This window comes from Ranitomeya variabilis, chromosome 2 (genome assembly GCF_051348905.1).
Source record: "Ranitomeya variabilis isolate aRanVar5 chromosome 2, aRanVar5.hap1, whole genome shotgun sequence".
Lineage (NCBI taxonomy): Eukaryota > Metazoa > Chordata > Amphibia > Anura > Dendrobatidae > Ranitomeya > Ranitomeya variabilis.
Window position 1 is genome coordinate 815,712,726 of NC_135233.1, and position 17,534 is coordinate 815,730,259.

The 17,534-nt window shown below is 42.9% G+C and overlaps 1 protein-coding gene across 2 annotated transcripts in view; it reads left to right on the forward strand.

The window, feature by feature from the left end:
• The window catches only part of KHDRBS2 (KH RNA binding domain containing, signal transduction associated 2), a 773,482-nt gene that overhangs the window by 651,722 nt on the left and 104,226 nt on the right, over positions 1–17,534 (forward strand). For both annotated transcript variants that reach the window (XR_013221832.1, XR_013221831.1), the window contains one exon: positions 13,229–13,302. The gene's annotated coding sequence lies outside the window, so the exon portion shown is untranslated. The remainder of the gene's footprint in view (positions 1–13,228; positions 13,303–17,534) is intronic.

Here is a 17,534-nt window from a genome sequence, read left to right on the forward strand (position 1 = left end):
AAAGATTAAATGTAAAACCAGTTAGTATGGGGACAGCAATACGCAAAAAAAACAGCCAAAAAAAGGTACATAAATTACAGGTGAATCATCACCTTTAAGAATGGAGCTGTTATTAGAATTAAAGTGAAGATTAAGTTTTTATAAATTTGTGGAGCAATGAAGCTTCCAAAAATCTTTTTTTATATAGCATACATAGTGAGTAGTCAAAATATAACAAGCCCCATAAGTGTTTGCAATATTCTTATATATATATTCCATTGTCAATCCATATAATAGTAACTGCCTCCACGTGATTCAGCTACAAAAGAAGTATGACAAAGTTTTCAATTAGTGCCTAATTGTGATGTATGCAGCAAAAAAATCCATAAGAAGGGGGCATGATAGTAAGGAACAGGGATAATAAAATGGAAATAAAGATAATAAGTACAGTACCTTTAAATGGCTGTGGCGCCCCTGATGTGCGTTTCGCGTTTAAGCTTTTTCCAAGGGAGTGATGCAGGATTTTAATAAGATCACATAAATCAGAGTTGATTACTGAGGGATCATTAGACTCGTGTTCATAGGCTAAATCTGGCGCTACAGTTCAGCTCATTGAGGTGAAGAAGACTAAGCTACAATACCAGACTCTGCATCCACACAAGAGTGGCGCTCTTGCTACCTACCACGTCTTGTGTGAGTAGTCAGGATTTTAATGTGGGCAATTAATTGTAGGACTTCTGGGTTAACGAAAATTTGGAAAATGTGGTAAAATTGGTGACATCTAATTTTATTTCATGAGCTGCTGAAAAAGGGGGAATTTGAAGGGAGAATGCATTGTCGGTGTATGGCAGTGGAGGGGGGACTGTGGAACTTGATCATTCCTCTTGACGATTCAGAATTGATGACTGACTCCACTTCTATCAGACTGTGGCATCCTGTGGAGGAAGAGGAGTGAGTCGTCACTGTCTGAAAATTGTTTTGCTTCAGAATCAGATTCGGTTTCACTCCTGGAAGTGACAGACGAAAGCAGGGTGTATGCCTGCTCAGCAGTAAACATTCTGTGGACCATTGTTTTATTTGCCTAACAGCAACAAAAAAAATAACCTAGCCTAACAAACCTAATCTAACACTAGTAAGCCTAACCTAATCTAATGCTAGTAGACCTAACATAACAGTAGTCTTTTTTATTTATTTATTTTTATTTTGAACAAACCCTATCTCAAATTCGTAACCCTGAAGCCCACCCCTAAACCCTACTCTAACCCTAAGCCCAGCCCTAACCCTAATCCCTACCCAAAGCCAAACCTTAACCCTAAGCCAAACCATAACCCTAAGCCCTAACCCTAACTCTAGCTAAAAGCAAAGAAAGAAAAATTATAAAAGTAAAAGCATTAATCTCACTTGTTGGAGGACAAATAATGAGCTTTTGATCACAGTGATCAAAAGTTATGGACCGATTGAAAAATTCTCAGCTGTTGCCGGGTGTCAGCTGGCAGATCTCGGTGGGCGCATTGTTGTGAATTTGCTTTTTGCTCCCTCTAGTGGTTACTAGTTTTTTGACTCTGGTTTTTCTGTCATTCCTTTTATCCGCACCTGGGTCGTTAGTTAGGGGTGTTGCTATATAAGCTCCCTGGACCTTCAGTTCAATGCCTGGCAACGTAGTTATCAGAGCTAGTCTGCTGTGCTCTTGTCTACTGATCCTGGTTCCAGTTATATCAGCTAAGTCTGCCTTTTGCTTTTTGCTATTTGTTTTGGTTTTGTATTTTTGTCCAGCTTGTTCCAAATCTATATCCTGACCTTTGCTGGAAGCTCTAGGGGGCTGGTGTTCTCCCCCCGGACCGTTAGACGGTTCGGGGGTTCTTGAATTTCCAGTGTGGATTTTGATAGGGTTTTTGTTGACCATATAAGTTACCTTTCTTTATTCTGCTATCAGTAAGCGGGCCTCTCTGTGCTAAACCTGGTTCATTTCTGTGTTTGTCATTTCCTCTTACCTCACCGTCATTATTTGTGGGGGGCTTCTATCCAGCTTTGGGGTCCCCTTCTCTGGAGGCAAGAAAGGTCTTTGTTTTCCTCTACTAGGGGTAGCTAGATTCTCCGGCTGGCGCGTGTCATCTAGAATCAACGTAGGAATGATCCCCGGCTACTTCTAGTGTTGGCGTTAGGAGTAGATATATGGTCAACCCAGTTACCACTGCCCTATGAGCTGGATTTTTGTATTCTGCAGACTTCCACGTTCCTCTGAGACCCTCGCCATTGGGGTCATAACAGTTTGCCAGGCCAGTATTAAATGTTTAATGCATTGCAGAAGAGGGATTATAAGAAAGAAGATTCTGAGTTTTTTTTTTTCTCCTTCCCCTTTACCTCAGAGTGGCTATGCTTGCTGCAGACATGAATGTCCAGACCTTGATTACAAGTGTGGACCAGCTGGCTACTCGTGTGCAGGGCATACAAGACTATGTTATCAGAAATCCTAGGTCAGAACCTAAAATACCGATTCCTGAACTGTTTTCCGGAGACAGGTTTAAGTTTAGGAATTTCGTGAATAATTGTAAATTGTTTTTGTCCCTGAGACCCTGTTCATCAGGAGATTCTGCTCAGCAAGTAAAAATTGTTATTTCGTTCTTACGGGGCGACCCTCAGGATTGGGCTTTTTCGCTGGCGCCAGGAGATCCGGCATTGGCTGATCTTGATGCGTTTTTTCTGGCGCTCGGTTTACTTTATGAGGAACCCAATCTTGAGATTCAGGCAGAAAAGGCCTTGCTGTCTATGTCTCAGGGGCAGGACGAGGCTGAAGTGTATTGCCAAAAATTTCGGAAATGGTCCGTGCTGACACATTGGAACGAGTGTGCACTGGCCGCTAATTTTAGAAATGGCCTTTCTGAAGCCATTAAGAATGTTATGGTGGGTTTTCCCATTCCCACAGGTCTGAATGATACTATGGCACTGGCTATTCAAATTGACCGGCGGTTGCGGGAGCGCAAAACCGCAAATTCCCTCATGGTGTTGTCTGAACAGACACCTAATTCGGTGCAATGTGATAGAAAAACCGCAAATTCCCTCATGGTGTTGTCTGAACAGACACCTGATTTAATGCAATGTGATAGAATCCTGACTAGAAATGAGCGGAAAATTCATAGACGCCGGAATGGCTTGTGCTACTACTGTGGTGATTCTACACATGTTATCTCAGCATGCTCTAAACGTATAGCTAAGGTTGTTAGTCCTGTCACCGTTGGTAATTTGCAACCTAAATTTATTCTGTCTGTAACTTTGATTTGCTCACTGTCATCTTATCCTGTCATGGCGTTTGTAGATTCAGGTGCTGCCCTGAGTCTCATGGATCTCTCATTTGCTAAGCGCTGTGGATTTACTCTTGAACCATTAGAAAATCCTATTCCTCTTAGGGGTATTGATGCTACACCATTGGCAGCAAATAAACCGCAGTATTGGACTCAGGTTACCATGTGCATGACTCCTGAACACCGCGAGGTGATGAATGGAAAACCGCATTCAATACGCCCGAAGGTCATTTTGAGTACTTGGTGATGCCTTTTGGGCTCTCCAATGCGCCTTCAGTTTTTCAGTCCTTTATGCATGACATTTTCCGGAAGTATCTGGATAAATTTTTGATTGTTTATCTGGATGATATTTTGGTTTTTTCTGATAATTGGGATTCGCATGTGGAGCAGGTCAGGTTGGTCTTAAAAATTTTGCGTGAAAATTCTTTGTTTGTCAAGGGCTCAAAGTGTCTCTTTGGTGTACAGAAGGTTCCCTTTTTGGGGTTCATTTTTTCCCCTTCTGCTGTGGAGATGGACCCAGTCAAGGTCCGAGCTATTCTTGATTGGACTCAGCCCTCGTCAGTTTAGAGTCTTCAGAAGTTCTTGGGCTTCGCTAACTTCTACCGTCGTTTTATCGCTAATTTTTCTAGCATTGTGAAACCTTTGACGGATATGACCAAGAAGGGCTCCGATGTAGCTAACTGGGCTCCTGCTGCCGTGGAGGCTTTCCAGGAGTTGAAACGCCGGTTTACTTCGGCGCCTGTTTTGTGCCAGCCTGACGTCTCACTTCCCTTTCAGGTTGAGGTGGATGCTTCGGAGATTGGGGCAGGGGCCGTTTTGTCGCAGAGAGGCCCTGGTTGCTCTGTTATGAAGCCTTGTGCCTTTTTCTCTAGGAAATTTTCGCCTGCCGAGCGAAATTATGATGTGGGCAATCGGGAGTTGTTGGCCATGAAATGGGCATTTGAGGAGTGGCGTCATTGGCTCGAGGGTGCTAAGCATCGTGTGGTGGTCTTGACTGATCACAAAAATCTGATGTATCTCGAGTCTGCTAAACGCCTTAATCCGAGACAGGCCCGCTGGTCATTGTTTTTCTCCCGCTTTGATTTTGTTGTCTCGTATTTACCAGGTTCAAAGAATGTGAAGGCCGATGCTCTTTCTAGGAGCTTTGTGCCTGATGCTCCTGGAGTCGCTGATCCTGTTGGTATTCTTAAAGATGGAGTTATCTTGTCAGCTATTTCTCCGGATCTGCGACGTGTGTTGCAGAGATTTCAGGCTGATAGGCCTGAGTCTTGTCCACCTGACAGACTGTTTGTCCCGGATAAGTGGACCAGCAGAGTCATTTCCGAGGTTCATTCCTCGGTGTTGGCAGGTCACCCGGGAATTTTTGGCACCAGAGATCTGGTGGCCAGGTCCTTTTGGTGGCCTTCCTTGTCAAGGGATGTGCGGTCATTTGTGCAGTCCTGTGGGACTTGTGCTCGAGCTAAGCCTTGCTGTTCTCGTGCCAGCGGTTTGCTCTTGCCCTTGCCTGTCCCGAAGAGACCTTGGACACATATCTCCATGGATTTCATTTCTGATCTTCCGCTATCTCAGGGCATGTCCGTTATCTGGGTGATATGTGATCGCTTCTCCAAGATGGTCCATTTGGTTCCTTTGCCTAAGCTGCCTTCCTCTTCCGATCTGGTTCCTGTGTTTTTCCAGAACGTGGTTCGTTTGCACGGCATCCCTGAGAATATTGTGTCAGACAGAGGATCCCAGTTCGTTTCCAGGTTCTGGCGATCCTTTTGTAGTAGGATGGGCATTGATTTGTCGTTTTCGTCTGCTTTCCATCCTCAGACTAATGGACAGACGTAGCGAACCAATCAGACTTTGGAGGCTTATTTGAGGTGTTTTGTCTCTGCTGATCAGGACGATTGGGTGACATTCTTGCCGTTGGCTGAGTTTGCCCTTAATAATCGGGCTAGTTCCGCCACCTTGGTTTCGCCTTTTTTCTGCAACTCTGGTTTCCATCCTCGCTTTTCTTCGGGTCATGTGGAGCCTTCTGACTGTCCTGGGGTGGATTCTGTGGTGGATAGGTTGCAGCAGATCTGGAATCATGTGGTGGACAACTTGAAGTTGTCACAGGAGAAGGCTCAGCGCTTTGCCAACCGCCGCCGCGGTGTGGGTCCCCGACTACGCGTTGGGGATTTGGTGTGGCTTTCTTCCCGCTTTGTTCCTATGAAGGTCTCCTCTCCCAAATTTAAACCTCGTTTTATTGGGCCTTACAAGATATTGGAAATCCTTAATCCTGTATCTTTTCGTCTGGATCTTCCTGTGTCGTTTGCTATTCACAATGTATTTCATAGGTCCTTGTTGCGGCGGTACATTGTGCCTGTAGTTCCTTCTGCTGAGCCTCCTGCTCCGGTGTTGGTTGAGGGCGAGTTGGAGTACGTGGTGGAGAAGATCTTGGATTCTCGCCTCTCCAGGCGGAGGCTTCAGTACCTGGTCAAGTGGAAGGGCTATGGTCAGGAGGATAATTCCTGGGTGGTCGCCTCTGATGTTCATGCGGCCGATTTAGTTCGTGCCTTTCATGCCGCTCATCCTGATCGCCCTGGTGGTCGTGGTGAGGGTTCGGTGACCCCTCACTAAGGGGGGGGGTACTGTTGTGAATTTGCTTTTTGCTCCCTCTAGTGGTTACTAGTTTTTTGACTCTGGTTTTTCTGTCATTCCTTTTATCCGCACCTGGGTCGTTAGTTAGGGGTGTTGCTATATAAGCTCCCTGGACCTTCAGTTCAATGCCTGGCAACATAGTTATCAGAGCTAGTCTGCTGTGCTCTTGTCTACTGATCCTGGTTCCAGTTATATCAGCTAAGTCTGCCTTTTGCTTTTTGCTATTTGTTTTGGTTTTGTATTTTTGTCCAGCTTGTTCCAAATCTATATCCTGACCTTTGCTGGAAGCTCTAGGGGGCTGGTGTTCTCCCCCCGGACCGTTAGACGGTTCGGGGGTTCTTGAATTTCCAGTGTGGATTTTGATAGGGTTTTTGTTGACCATATAAGTTACCTTTCTTTATTCTGCTATCAGTAAGCGGGCCTCTCTGTGCTAAACCTGGTTCATTTCTGTGTTTGTCATTTCCTCTTACCTCACCGTCATTATTTGTGGGGGGCTTCTATCCAGCTTTGGGGTCCCCTTCTCTGGAGGCAAGAAAGGTCTTTGTTTTCCTCTACTAGGGGTAGCTAGATTCTCCGGCTGGCGCGTGTCATCTAGAATCAACGTAGGAATGATCCCCGGCTACTTCTAGTGTTGGCGTTAGGAGTAGATATATGGTCAACCCAGTTACCACTGCCCTATGAGCTGGATTTTTGTATTCTGCAGACTTCCACGTTCCTCTGAGACCCTCGCCATTGGGGTCATAACAGCGCATTGTGCATTTTGCTTCAGGAACAGGAGAAGGGCCAGAGGATGGCATCGACTGTGCTAAGCTACTGTGAGTGGCCTGATGACATCATTTCTCTCTCATCTGACATGTTAGGTAGCTGAAACCCCAGAGATTTTCTGCTGCCCTTAACTGCTCCTGTTAAAAGGTGTGTCAGTGGTCGTTAATAAAAGTTATAGTATGGAAAATTAAAAAAAGAAAATACCGTATATGCTTGTGTATAAACTGAGATTCTCAGCAGATTTTTTTGTGCTGAAAACGCGCCCCTCGGCTTATACACCAGTCATTGTCCAGAAAGCCAGCAGGGGAGGGGGAGCAATGGAGCATCGGCAGGAGTCGGGGCTGTGATATCATGCTCACTCTCCTCACGCGGTCGCTGCATGTCCCTGCATCTCTATTGTCCCCGTGCGGTAGCTCTTCCTGTGATCAGCTGACATGTGGTAGCGCTCATTAAGGTAAAGAATATGCAGGTGTTTCCACTCCCATAGACGTGGAGCGCATATTCATTACCTTAATGAGCGGTACCACATGACCACTCAGCACAGAAAGAGTGACGCGCCGGGACAACGGAGATGCAGAGACGTGCAGCGATCGCGCGAGGAGGGTGAGTAAGACGGGGGATGACGCCAAGCCATGCATACAAGGGGGAGGACGCGGAGCCATGCATACAAGGTGGAGGAGGGGAAGGACCCCAAGCCATGCATACAAGGGGGAGGATGCCGAGCCATGCATACAAGGGGGAGGATGCCAAGCCATGCATTCAAGGGGGAGGACGGGGAAGACACTGAGCCATGCATATTTTAATGTATAAATATATGAGGGGCCAGTACAAAGACCTTTCTGATGATCTTTTTAATCATAGACCTGAAACAGGGACAAGGGGGCATCCTCTACATCTGGAGGAAAGAAGGTTTAAGCATAATAACAGACGCAGATTCTTTACTGTAAGAGCAGTGAGACTATGGAACTCTCTGCCGTATGATGTTGTAATGAGTGATTCATTACTTAAATTTAAGAAGTGACTGGATACCTTTCTGGAAAAGTATAATGTTACAGGGTATATACACTAGATTCCTTGATAGGGCATTGATCCAGGGAATTAGTCTGATTGCTGTATGTGGAGTCGGAAAGGAATTTTTTTTCCCCAATGTGGAGCTTACTCTTTGCCACATGGGTTTTTTTTTGCCTTCCTCAGGATCAACATGTTAGGGCATGTTAGGTTAGGCTATGGGTTGAACTAGATGGACTTAAAGTCTTCCTTCAACCTTAATAACTATGTAACTATGTATAGAAGGGGAGGACAGGGAAGGACGCTGAGCCATGCATAGAAGGGGGAGGACACTGAGCCATGCATAGAAGGGGGAGGACGGGGGAGGATGCCGAGCTATGCATAAAAGGGGGAGGACACTGAGCCATGCATACAACTAGGAGACCGGGGGAGCCACACATAGCAGGACAAGGATGAGGGGACAATGCATACCCGGCTTATACTAGAGTCAATAGCTTACCCAGTTATCCGTGGCAAAATTAGGTGCTTCGGCTTGTACTCAGGTCGCCTTATACTCGGGTATATACGGTATTTCAATATAAAAAGCTGTAAAAAGAAATAGAAATAAATTGCCATTGAGGGGTTTTTGTTGTCACAACGCCACAAAAAAATGCAATCAAAGTGTTGTATCTACCCCAAAATAGCATCATTAGAAACATCGATCATCACGCAAAAAACAAGCTCTCGTACAGTTCCATCAACCAAAAACTCTTACAGGTTTACTTTTTTTATTTTTTTACACCACTTAAAAAAATATATATGCAACTTTGGTATTGTTGTTGTCATACGGACTTGGACAACCATATTTACAGGTCATTCGTACTTCACAATTAATGCCAAAAAAAGCAAATTCTCAAAAAACAATCATAGAAATGCATTTTGTCCACAATATTATTCAAATTGTATTTTTTTCCCAATTTTGAGAAAACAGTATTATTAAATTCGAAACACGAGAGAAAAGAGGCAGCACACACCGATCTTCCGAGACAGGTAAATTTATTGCTCACAATAAAAACTTCACGGCCGGGGGTGCTGGAATTCTGAGTGCGGCAAGTGTCGCAGTGTCGGCTAATTTGCAGGGGCGTTGGTGCGGTCTAAACTGTTTTTGTTTTCACTTTTATGGATAGTATTATTAAATTGATGGTGTAATTAAACATTCCAACTAGTCCCCCATTAAACAATTCCTCATTGCTTTTGTAAATGGGAAAATAAAAATTGTATGCCTGTTGTAAAATTGTAGGGAAAAATGAAAGTGCAAAAATGAAAAAATGCTCGGTCCTTAAATGATCAAAGGGAATCTTGTCACCAAGCTTTTGCTACAATATCTAAGAGTAACATGATGTAGGGGCAGAGACAATGATTCCAGTGATATATCACTTATTGGGCTGCATATTGTAATTTTGTCATGCAATACCTTTTTATCTGCAGCAAATTCATAAATTCATCAGTATTGTGAATTATGTATAACCCCACCTCCCCACCGCTGATTGACAGCTTTCTGTGTGCACTGTGCGTAGTCGGAAAGCTGTCAATCAATCTCCTGCTGATAAAACAGTGATTTTATAAAAAAAAAACATAACAAGTAGCCATGTAAGTGACACATCACTGAAATCAGCGTCTTGTTCTTTAAATTATTCTGCTCTTGCATTAGGTGGCAAATTTATGGTAGTGGATTTTCTTTAAATTTACCAGAAGTATGAAATAATAATAGTATTTCCTATTCCTAGCAGTATAATTATGTGATGCATATTTACACACACTGTAACTTTATTTCATCCTGAACTGAACTGAAAAGGTGCTGGATTATCATAGAACAATAAATAAGAGCTAACTGTAAGGGTGGCAATGGTCCAGGAATGCAGCCTGAAATAAAGTGTTAACATAAAATATATCACTTTGTTTTTTTAATCAGCGGAGCTATAATTGGTTATCCCTGCTTAGTTTTCTGCTTCTGGTCCTTTGAGATTTTAAATTAACTTGCACATCTGTGCTAGAAACATGTCATAATTTCTGGTATATAAAATGCTGGGATTTTACTTTTTACATTTTCACTTTACATATTGTAGGTAATTTTTTTTTGTAGAAATTAAAATTACATATAAGCACAATTTTCTGAATAATAAAGATATTTTTATGTTAATAATTAATAATTATACTTTATAATCTATTCATCTACTATATAATTGTCTAAGGGTCACTTCCGTCTTTCTGTCTGTCCTTCTGTCTGTCTGTCACGGATATTCATTGGTCGCGGCTAGGGTTGAGCGAAACGGGTCGGCAATTTTCAGAAGTCGCCGACTTTTGGCAAAGTCGGGTTTCATGAAACCCGACCCGACCCCTGTGTGGGGTCGGCCATGAAGTCGGCGATCTTCTGAATCTGGAATCGGAATTCCGATACCGATTCCCGATATGTTTAAGATATCAGGAATTGGTATCGGAATTCAGATTTAAGTGTAAAATAAAGAATTAAAATAAAAAATATCGCTATACTTATCCTCTGACGGGCCCTGGTACTAACCGGGAACCTTCCTTCCTTAGAATCAGCCTTCCAGGACCTTGCGGTGACGTCGCGGCTTGTGATTGGTGCGCGGCCGCCCATGTGACCGCTCGCGCGACCAATCACAAGCCGCGACGTCACCGTGCTGTCACCGAAGGTCCTGGAAGGGCTGATTCTTAGGAAGGAAGGCTGCCGGAAGAAGCCGAGGGTGAGTATATTCCTATTAGGTATATACTCACTCTCGGACATGCCCTGCTTCTTTCTGGCAGCCTTCCTTCCTAAGAATCAGCCCTTCCAGGACCTTCGGTGATGTCACGGTGACGTCGCGGCTTGTGATTGGTCGCGCGAGCGGTCACATGGGCGGCCGCGCACCAATCACAAGCCGCGACGTCACCGCAACGTCACCGCAAGGTCCTGGAAGGCTGATTCTAAGGAAGGAAGGTTCCCGGTTAGTACCAGGGCCCGTCAGAGGATAAGTATAGCGATATTTTTTATTTTAATTCTTTATTTTACACTTAAATATGGATCCCAGGGCCTGAAGGAGAGTTTCCGCTCCTTCAGACCCTGGGAACCATTGGAAACCCAATGCACTGCATTGGGTTTCGAGTTTCGCCCGACCCCGACTTTTTTATAGGATCGGCCGATTTCACTCGACCCGACTTTTGAAAAAGTCGGGTTTCATGAAACCAGACCCGATCCTATAAAAGTAAAGGTCGCTCAACCCTAGTCGCGGCCTCTGTCTGTCATGGAAATCCAAGTCGCTGATTGGTCGTGGCAAAACGCCCACGACCATTGCCACAACCAATCAGCGACAGCCATAGTCTGGCAGTGAAATGGCCACTGCTTTACTGCCCTGCAGTCAGCGCTGAGCGCTCACACAGGGTTAATGCCAGCTTTAACGGACCGCGTTGTAACGCATTCCATTAACGCAGCTATTAACCCTGTGTGACCAACTTTTTACTGTTGATGCTGCGTATGCAGCATCAATAGTAAAAAGATCTAATGTTACAAATAATAATAATAAAAAAGGTTATTCTCACCTTCCGACGTCGCGCGCTGTCCTCGGCAGTGCAAGCTGCAGGTTCCAGTGCCAAGGATGCTATGTGAGAAGGAGAGAAGGACCTGCCATGACGTCACGGTCGTGTGACTGCGACGTCATCACAGGTCCTGTGCTCATACCAACCCTGGGACCGGAAGCTGCCACGTGCACCGCACACAGGCGCCAGGACTTCAAGGGGCCTTCGGAAGGTGACTATATGTTTATTTTTTTTAAGTCTTTTTTAAAAACGCATATAGTGCGCACATTGCTATATACTACATGAGCTGTTGTCGGTTCTGTTATATACTACGTCGACTGTGCAATATACTACGTGGCTCTGTTATATACTACGTGGCTGTGCAATATACAATGTAGCTATGCAATATACTATGTGCCTCTATAATATACTACGTGGCTATGTTATATACTACGTGGCTCTGCTATATACTACGTCACTGACCAATATACTACATAGCTTTGCAATACACTACGTGACTGTTATATACTACGTGGCTGTGCAATATACTACGTGCCTGTGCAATATACTACGTGGCTCTACAATATACTATGTGGCTATGTTATATACTACGTGGCTCTGGTATATACTATGTGGCTGACCAATATACTACATACCTGTGCAATACACTGCTTGGCTATGTTACATACTACGTGGCTGTGTTATATACTACGTAGCTCTGCTATATACTACGTACACTGTGTTACATACTACGTAGCTCTGTTATATACTACGTAGCTACGTTATATACTATGTCGGTTGTGTTATATACTACGTCACTGTGCAATATAGTACGTAGCCAGTGCTATATACTACCTACATATTCTAGAATACCCGATACGTTAGAATCGGGCCACTATCTATTATTCTATAATTGTCATTGTAAAGAAAGAGCTGGATAAATCTGTAACTAATGATCTGTACTTTGGCCCACATTTATCAAAAGTTTATCTAATGATCTGTACTTTGGCCCACATTTATCAAAAGTTTATAAAAAAATTAATGAAATGATGAGTGTTGGGACATAATTATGAGTTAAGGAGAAAAAAAGCTGCCACAACATACATTCACTGCTATTTAAGGGAACCTGCCATGTCAGATAATGCTATTAACCTGTACATATAGGGTTAATATGCAGGTTAATAGTGTTATGAAGGTGCCCGGCTGCATTGCTGAAAGTGCGGCATCCAGAAGAAAATTAACTTTATTCCTGCTGGGAACTGCCGACTTTCAGTCATAAAGGCATGCCCGGAGCACTTGCAGTTACCGATCACAGCGCTGAGAGCAGCGGCTCTAACCACGCACCAGCACTTTGCAAGTCGGCTCAGCAGTACATCAGTACAGAGCTGGCTGTCAGTCAGTGCCAGGGCGTAGCACTGACTGACAGTTTTTTTTATATTTTACTGTTATCTTTCCATGGATATAACTGTATGAGGGCTAATTTTTTTGCATGATGACAACTTACTGTGCTAAGTTCTCTGTACTAAAGTGAACGATATTAATATTAATTCCTGTTTACCAATATTTACCAACATTTTGGATGGTCATTTTTTGTTAATTTACTACAAATCAAAGCTTGCAAAATATGCTCTCGGGACAAATGCCCTTTTTCTTATTATTTTATATATATTTTTCAATTTCTATGATGAAGTGATAAACCACATTTTTAAATAATTCATATACCCGTAAACAGTGTCACTGTCTGTACAGAGGATGATTGAATTGCGCAGGCATCTGCAGTTATTTGTATTGTTTTCATAATTTTAAGGTTTGCATTTTTTGGACTCAAGTGAATGAGTGTCCTTGCAAAGTGATTTCTTGTATGATAGAACAGAAGGTGTCATGCTTGATATCCCATAAAGCATCTAGAATCTTAAATGTATTCAGTTTATGTGTGATAGAAAATGATCAGCCATAATGTCAGGCAGAGTTGACCTTTATTCCTTTCCTTCTTGTTTTAGGTATTCCGAGTTTCCAGGAATGCTGGAGATGTTGTTCTGCTTATGTATTCAATACATCAGTGATTCGGACTTAGGTAGGTCCTATGCCTTCATCTGGCCTATGCATACTAAAAAATGCCCTTTGCAGGGAAATACTAATGAGTATTTGTGAGGTCAAATGTGCCAAAAATGGCTGAGAATGACTTCTCCATGTCAAGAACGGTAGTATGAATGACATTTGAAAAAACCTTCAACCTCAAAGCCATTTCTACCTTGCATTGTCCCATATAATGGGAAACCAGCCATGATTAATATCAAGTGGGCATTAAAGTATATTAAATTGTAGCGTAAATGTGATAAATCATACAGCCCCAGCTAAGAAATGAAACATAGCTGAACAGATAAATAAGAGGAAATATCTGAATGATCCTATAATCCCTTGCTTCAGGTAAAACTACTGAATTATTAGGTATGACTATGTTATTTGGAAATACAAGGACTTATTGTCATAGTCTGACGGCAGTCTGCGCTATCATTACAGAGCTACTGTCGCCTGCAGCCAACATTGTATGTGAAGAACTTCACCTTTGTGTTATATATTTCAATTTATAAACCCTCCTCAACACAAACTATTGCAGATGTTTACATTTATATATCCCTATTATGCCCAGTTATGACTCAACAAGTGTTTGCTTTTAATATTAAAATTATTTCCAGAATTAAAATTTTTGGTCACTTCACATCTTGCAAACTTGCATATTTTTATAGAATAAGTCTAATTTGAGATACACAAAGCATTCTTATTAGAGATGAGCGGATCTTATGAAATTCAAATTTGCCAACTTCAAAGAATTTCCTCGCAAATTTTGATTTATGGCAAATAAATTTCAGTATTGGAAAGCTTTTAATTCCTTGCAAAATACATGTGGCGGAGGAGAGAGAACGCCTCTGACTTGTAAGAGCTTTCACTCTACACCATGAAGAGAGCACCCCACTGATAATAAGACTTTACACACTACAGAAGAGAGAGAGGACCCTGCTAACCATAAGATAATACACTATACAGAAGAGAAAGACTTACCCAGTGACTTTGGAGATGGAAAAAGATTCTGCCGTACAAACTATGCGCCTTTGGGAACCGCAGATCTGTGATGGCCAAGTTACTGACCCCCTATACGACGTATGATAATCTATAAGATATCATAGCCGCAGAGTATTATGAGGAGGCTACACAGCAAAGCAAAATGACATTAGCTCACTATCTGATGCTTCAGCAGTGTGGAAAATGGTGCCGGGCAAGATTTTTTTGAGAACCACGAATCTCAAAATATTCTAAATTATGTGAAATCGTGAGTTTAAGGAAATTTGATGTGAACTTGATTTCCACAGCTCGATCCAATCATCTCTTGTACTTAGGTAAATCTTCAGAATAGGTTGTCATATGTCTACATGAGAAGCAATACTTTATCTGGCCACAGATTTGGTGAGTTTTATTTGTTATCGGTTATTAAATTTGCTGACTCTACCTCTAAATTGTACATTTTCCCTGAAGACAGCTCCAGAGTAGGTAGAGACTGGCTGCTAATAAGTCTCCCTTATATATTAAAAGAAGAAGAAATCTTGCTCCCTTCTATCTCTATAGCATATCCACAGTAACTGCAGCACTTGGGATATTTTATTGGCATAATAAGAAAAGTAGGCATGAATCCAACATTTGAGTAAGACTGAAAACTTACTAAATGCTGCAAATTCATTCTTGGCTTTCAATATATTAAAATATAAAAATACAATTTCACAATGCCTGAAAGGAAGATGTGCCATTCTTACATATCTGTACAATGGTCCCTTTTTGGCAAGCTTGCAAAAATAGTCTAATATACATGCCTGTAAAGTCAGCAATATTTTTTTTTTAATTTGAATATAGGGACATTTCTCTCATTTTGTTACTTATTGCAGTGCCACCAACATGTATCACCATTCTGTGCAAAGACTGTGAATAAAATTCCTATAATTTCTCACTTGGTTGGTGTGGGTAGCTGTGTTAATAATTAGACCCTATAGATTTACCATATCTCATGAATTGGACATTCAAAATACTATTGTCTGGGGACCAGGTTCAGAGCATCTGTAGGGCATCCCAGGATATTTGGCTTAAGAATAGCTCTCTTGCCGTACGGTGGCAAGAAGTTATAAGCAGGTCCTTCAAGTCCTCTCAATACATAAATGTGCCCTCTATAGTTTAGACCTGGTTTTCCAGGACACTTACAGAAACTTGATCGGATTAAGATATAGGGATTTTCAAGTCCAAGTCAGTAAACTGAACTCTGTCATGTTCCTCATACCATTCCTGACCTTGTGGAAGAACACAGTATTCTGCACCACTAGTCAGTAGTGAGTATTGTTACAAGGAAGGCTCTGCAACAATGTTTAAGCAAGAGATGTGTGTTAAAGTAATATCCCCATGAATGCCAAGACTTGTAATTTGAAAGAAAAACACTCCCAAGTCATTATACAGCATCTGCTAGCTTATTTTCTTCCCTTAGTGAATTAAGGGAGTCCATCGCCCCCAAAATGCATTTTAAACAAGCTAAACAGTGTTGTAGGGGACTTAGCCCTTATAAACCATATTAACACTGCACCTGTTACTGGTAAAGTGACTGAAAAAATATCTTAATTTTTATGCAAAAGAGTGGGCTGGCCAAGAGCTTGGTTGTGCATCGCTATCCCTCTTCATTTGAATATTGGGGAAATTCACCCGGTTCTATTTGACATTACTGATCTTACTCTCTAGTAATCATAGAACAATATTGTATTTTATCATCATGTGTGACAGAAGATGGAATATACATAATACACAAAAACAAATAATATCTGAAAAGAGCACATTCAATAGTTACATTCAATTTAGTAAGAAGATTTTAGGAAGAATAAAAATAGAGTTACTGGAAGGAGAGGGAATGGGACATATGGGCCAATCCCCCAGCTATCAATGAGTCATCATGAGTGGATTAAACCTTCCAAATATAGCATGAGGTTTCTGGTGGTTGGCAAGAGAAATGTTGAACCACTACCCCTGATAATCTAATTTATGTGCTGATTTTGCAAGTTTTCTCGCCTACAAGATTGTAGAGGTCTGTCATTTTTATCGTAGGTACACTTCAACTTGTGAGAGACAGAATCTTAACTCCTTTCTGACATCGGACGTAATATTCCATCCATGTGCCCTGGGCCTATTTGACAGGGGTGGAATATTACGTCTGAGCGATAGCCCACACACCCCCCACTAAGTGTCAGGAGCAGTCACAAACTGCTCCCAGCTCTTTAACCCCTGAAATGCTGCGAGCAAACACAATCACAGCATTCTGGAAGCCAGTAGAGGGCTGACAGCCCCTCTGCCTTTGGATCAGAGACTCCGCAGCGTGACAAGGTGTTAGGGCTGGCGGAACGCACCGAGTAAATATAGAGATGTTATTTGGTGCGTTCGCAGCCCGGGGTCCACCGTGCAGGAAAAGAACCTGCTGTTGGCAAACGGCAGCACTATATGGCGGTAGAAGCAATCTCTGTTGCTTCACAGAGTCGCTACAAAGAAAGAGCTGTGTCCTGTTAAACTCCACAGGAATACACAGTAACTGCTGAGTGGAAAGCAGCTTGTGGTCACGCAGTCAAGGAGGCAAACATACAATCTCACCGGAGGAGCCGGTATTCTAGGTGGCTTATTTCAGCCGAGTCCCTGAATCCACACAAGCGTGACCACATTGGCGCAAAACACATAACTTGCATTGATACTAGCGCATGGCCGTGCGGCCATGCGAACCTTATATAGCTGCAGCAAGTACAAGACCTTCCTAGAAGGACCAATGAGAGGCTGCCACAGAGCCTGAGCACCTTCAGGACCTTCCTGGAGAACCAATGGGCTTTGCTGCAGTATCCAAGCATGTGACCCTCGATCTCCAATGAGAGATCTTACCCTGGGCATGCACAGAAGGAGAAAAGCAGGACTTAGTCCCAAAAGTGTCTGCTCGCCGCTGCCCAGCACTGGCTTCAATGGCAGAAGCTGGAAAAGCAGCAGTAACCCTTTGCACAGAGTCAGACTGAGCAAGACGCTGGGACTGACGTCTCCGCCGAGCAGGCTCCACTGCGGCAGGAGAAAAATGGGAGATCGCAGCGGAGATGGCCCGAGATTCCCCCTGTGCAGAGGCGAGAACTTGACCCCTAACACACGGGGTCCCGATCGTTGCCATGGTGACCAATAAAAACGTCAACTTGTCCCACAAAAAACAAGCCATCACATGACTCTGTGGGCCAAAATATGGAAAAATTATAGTTC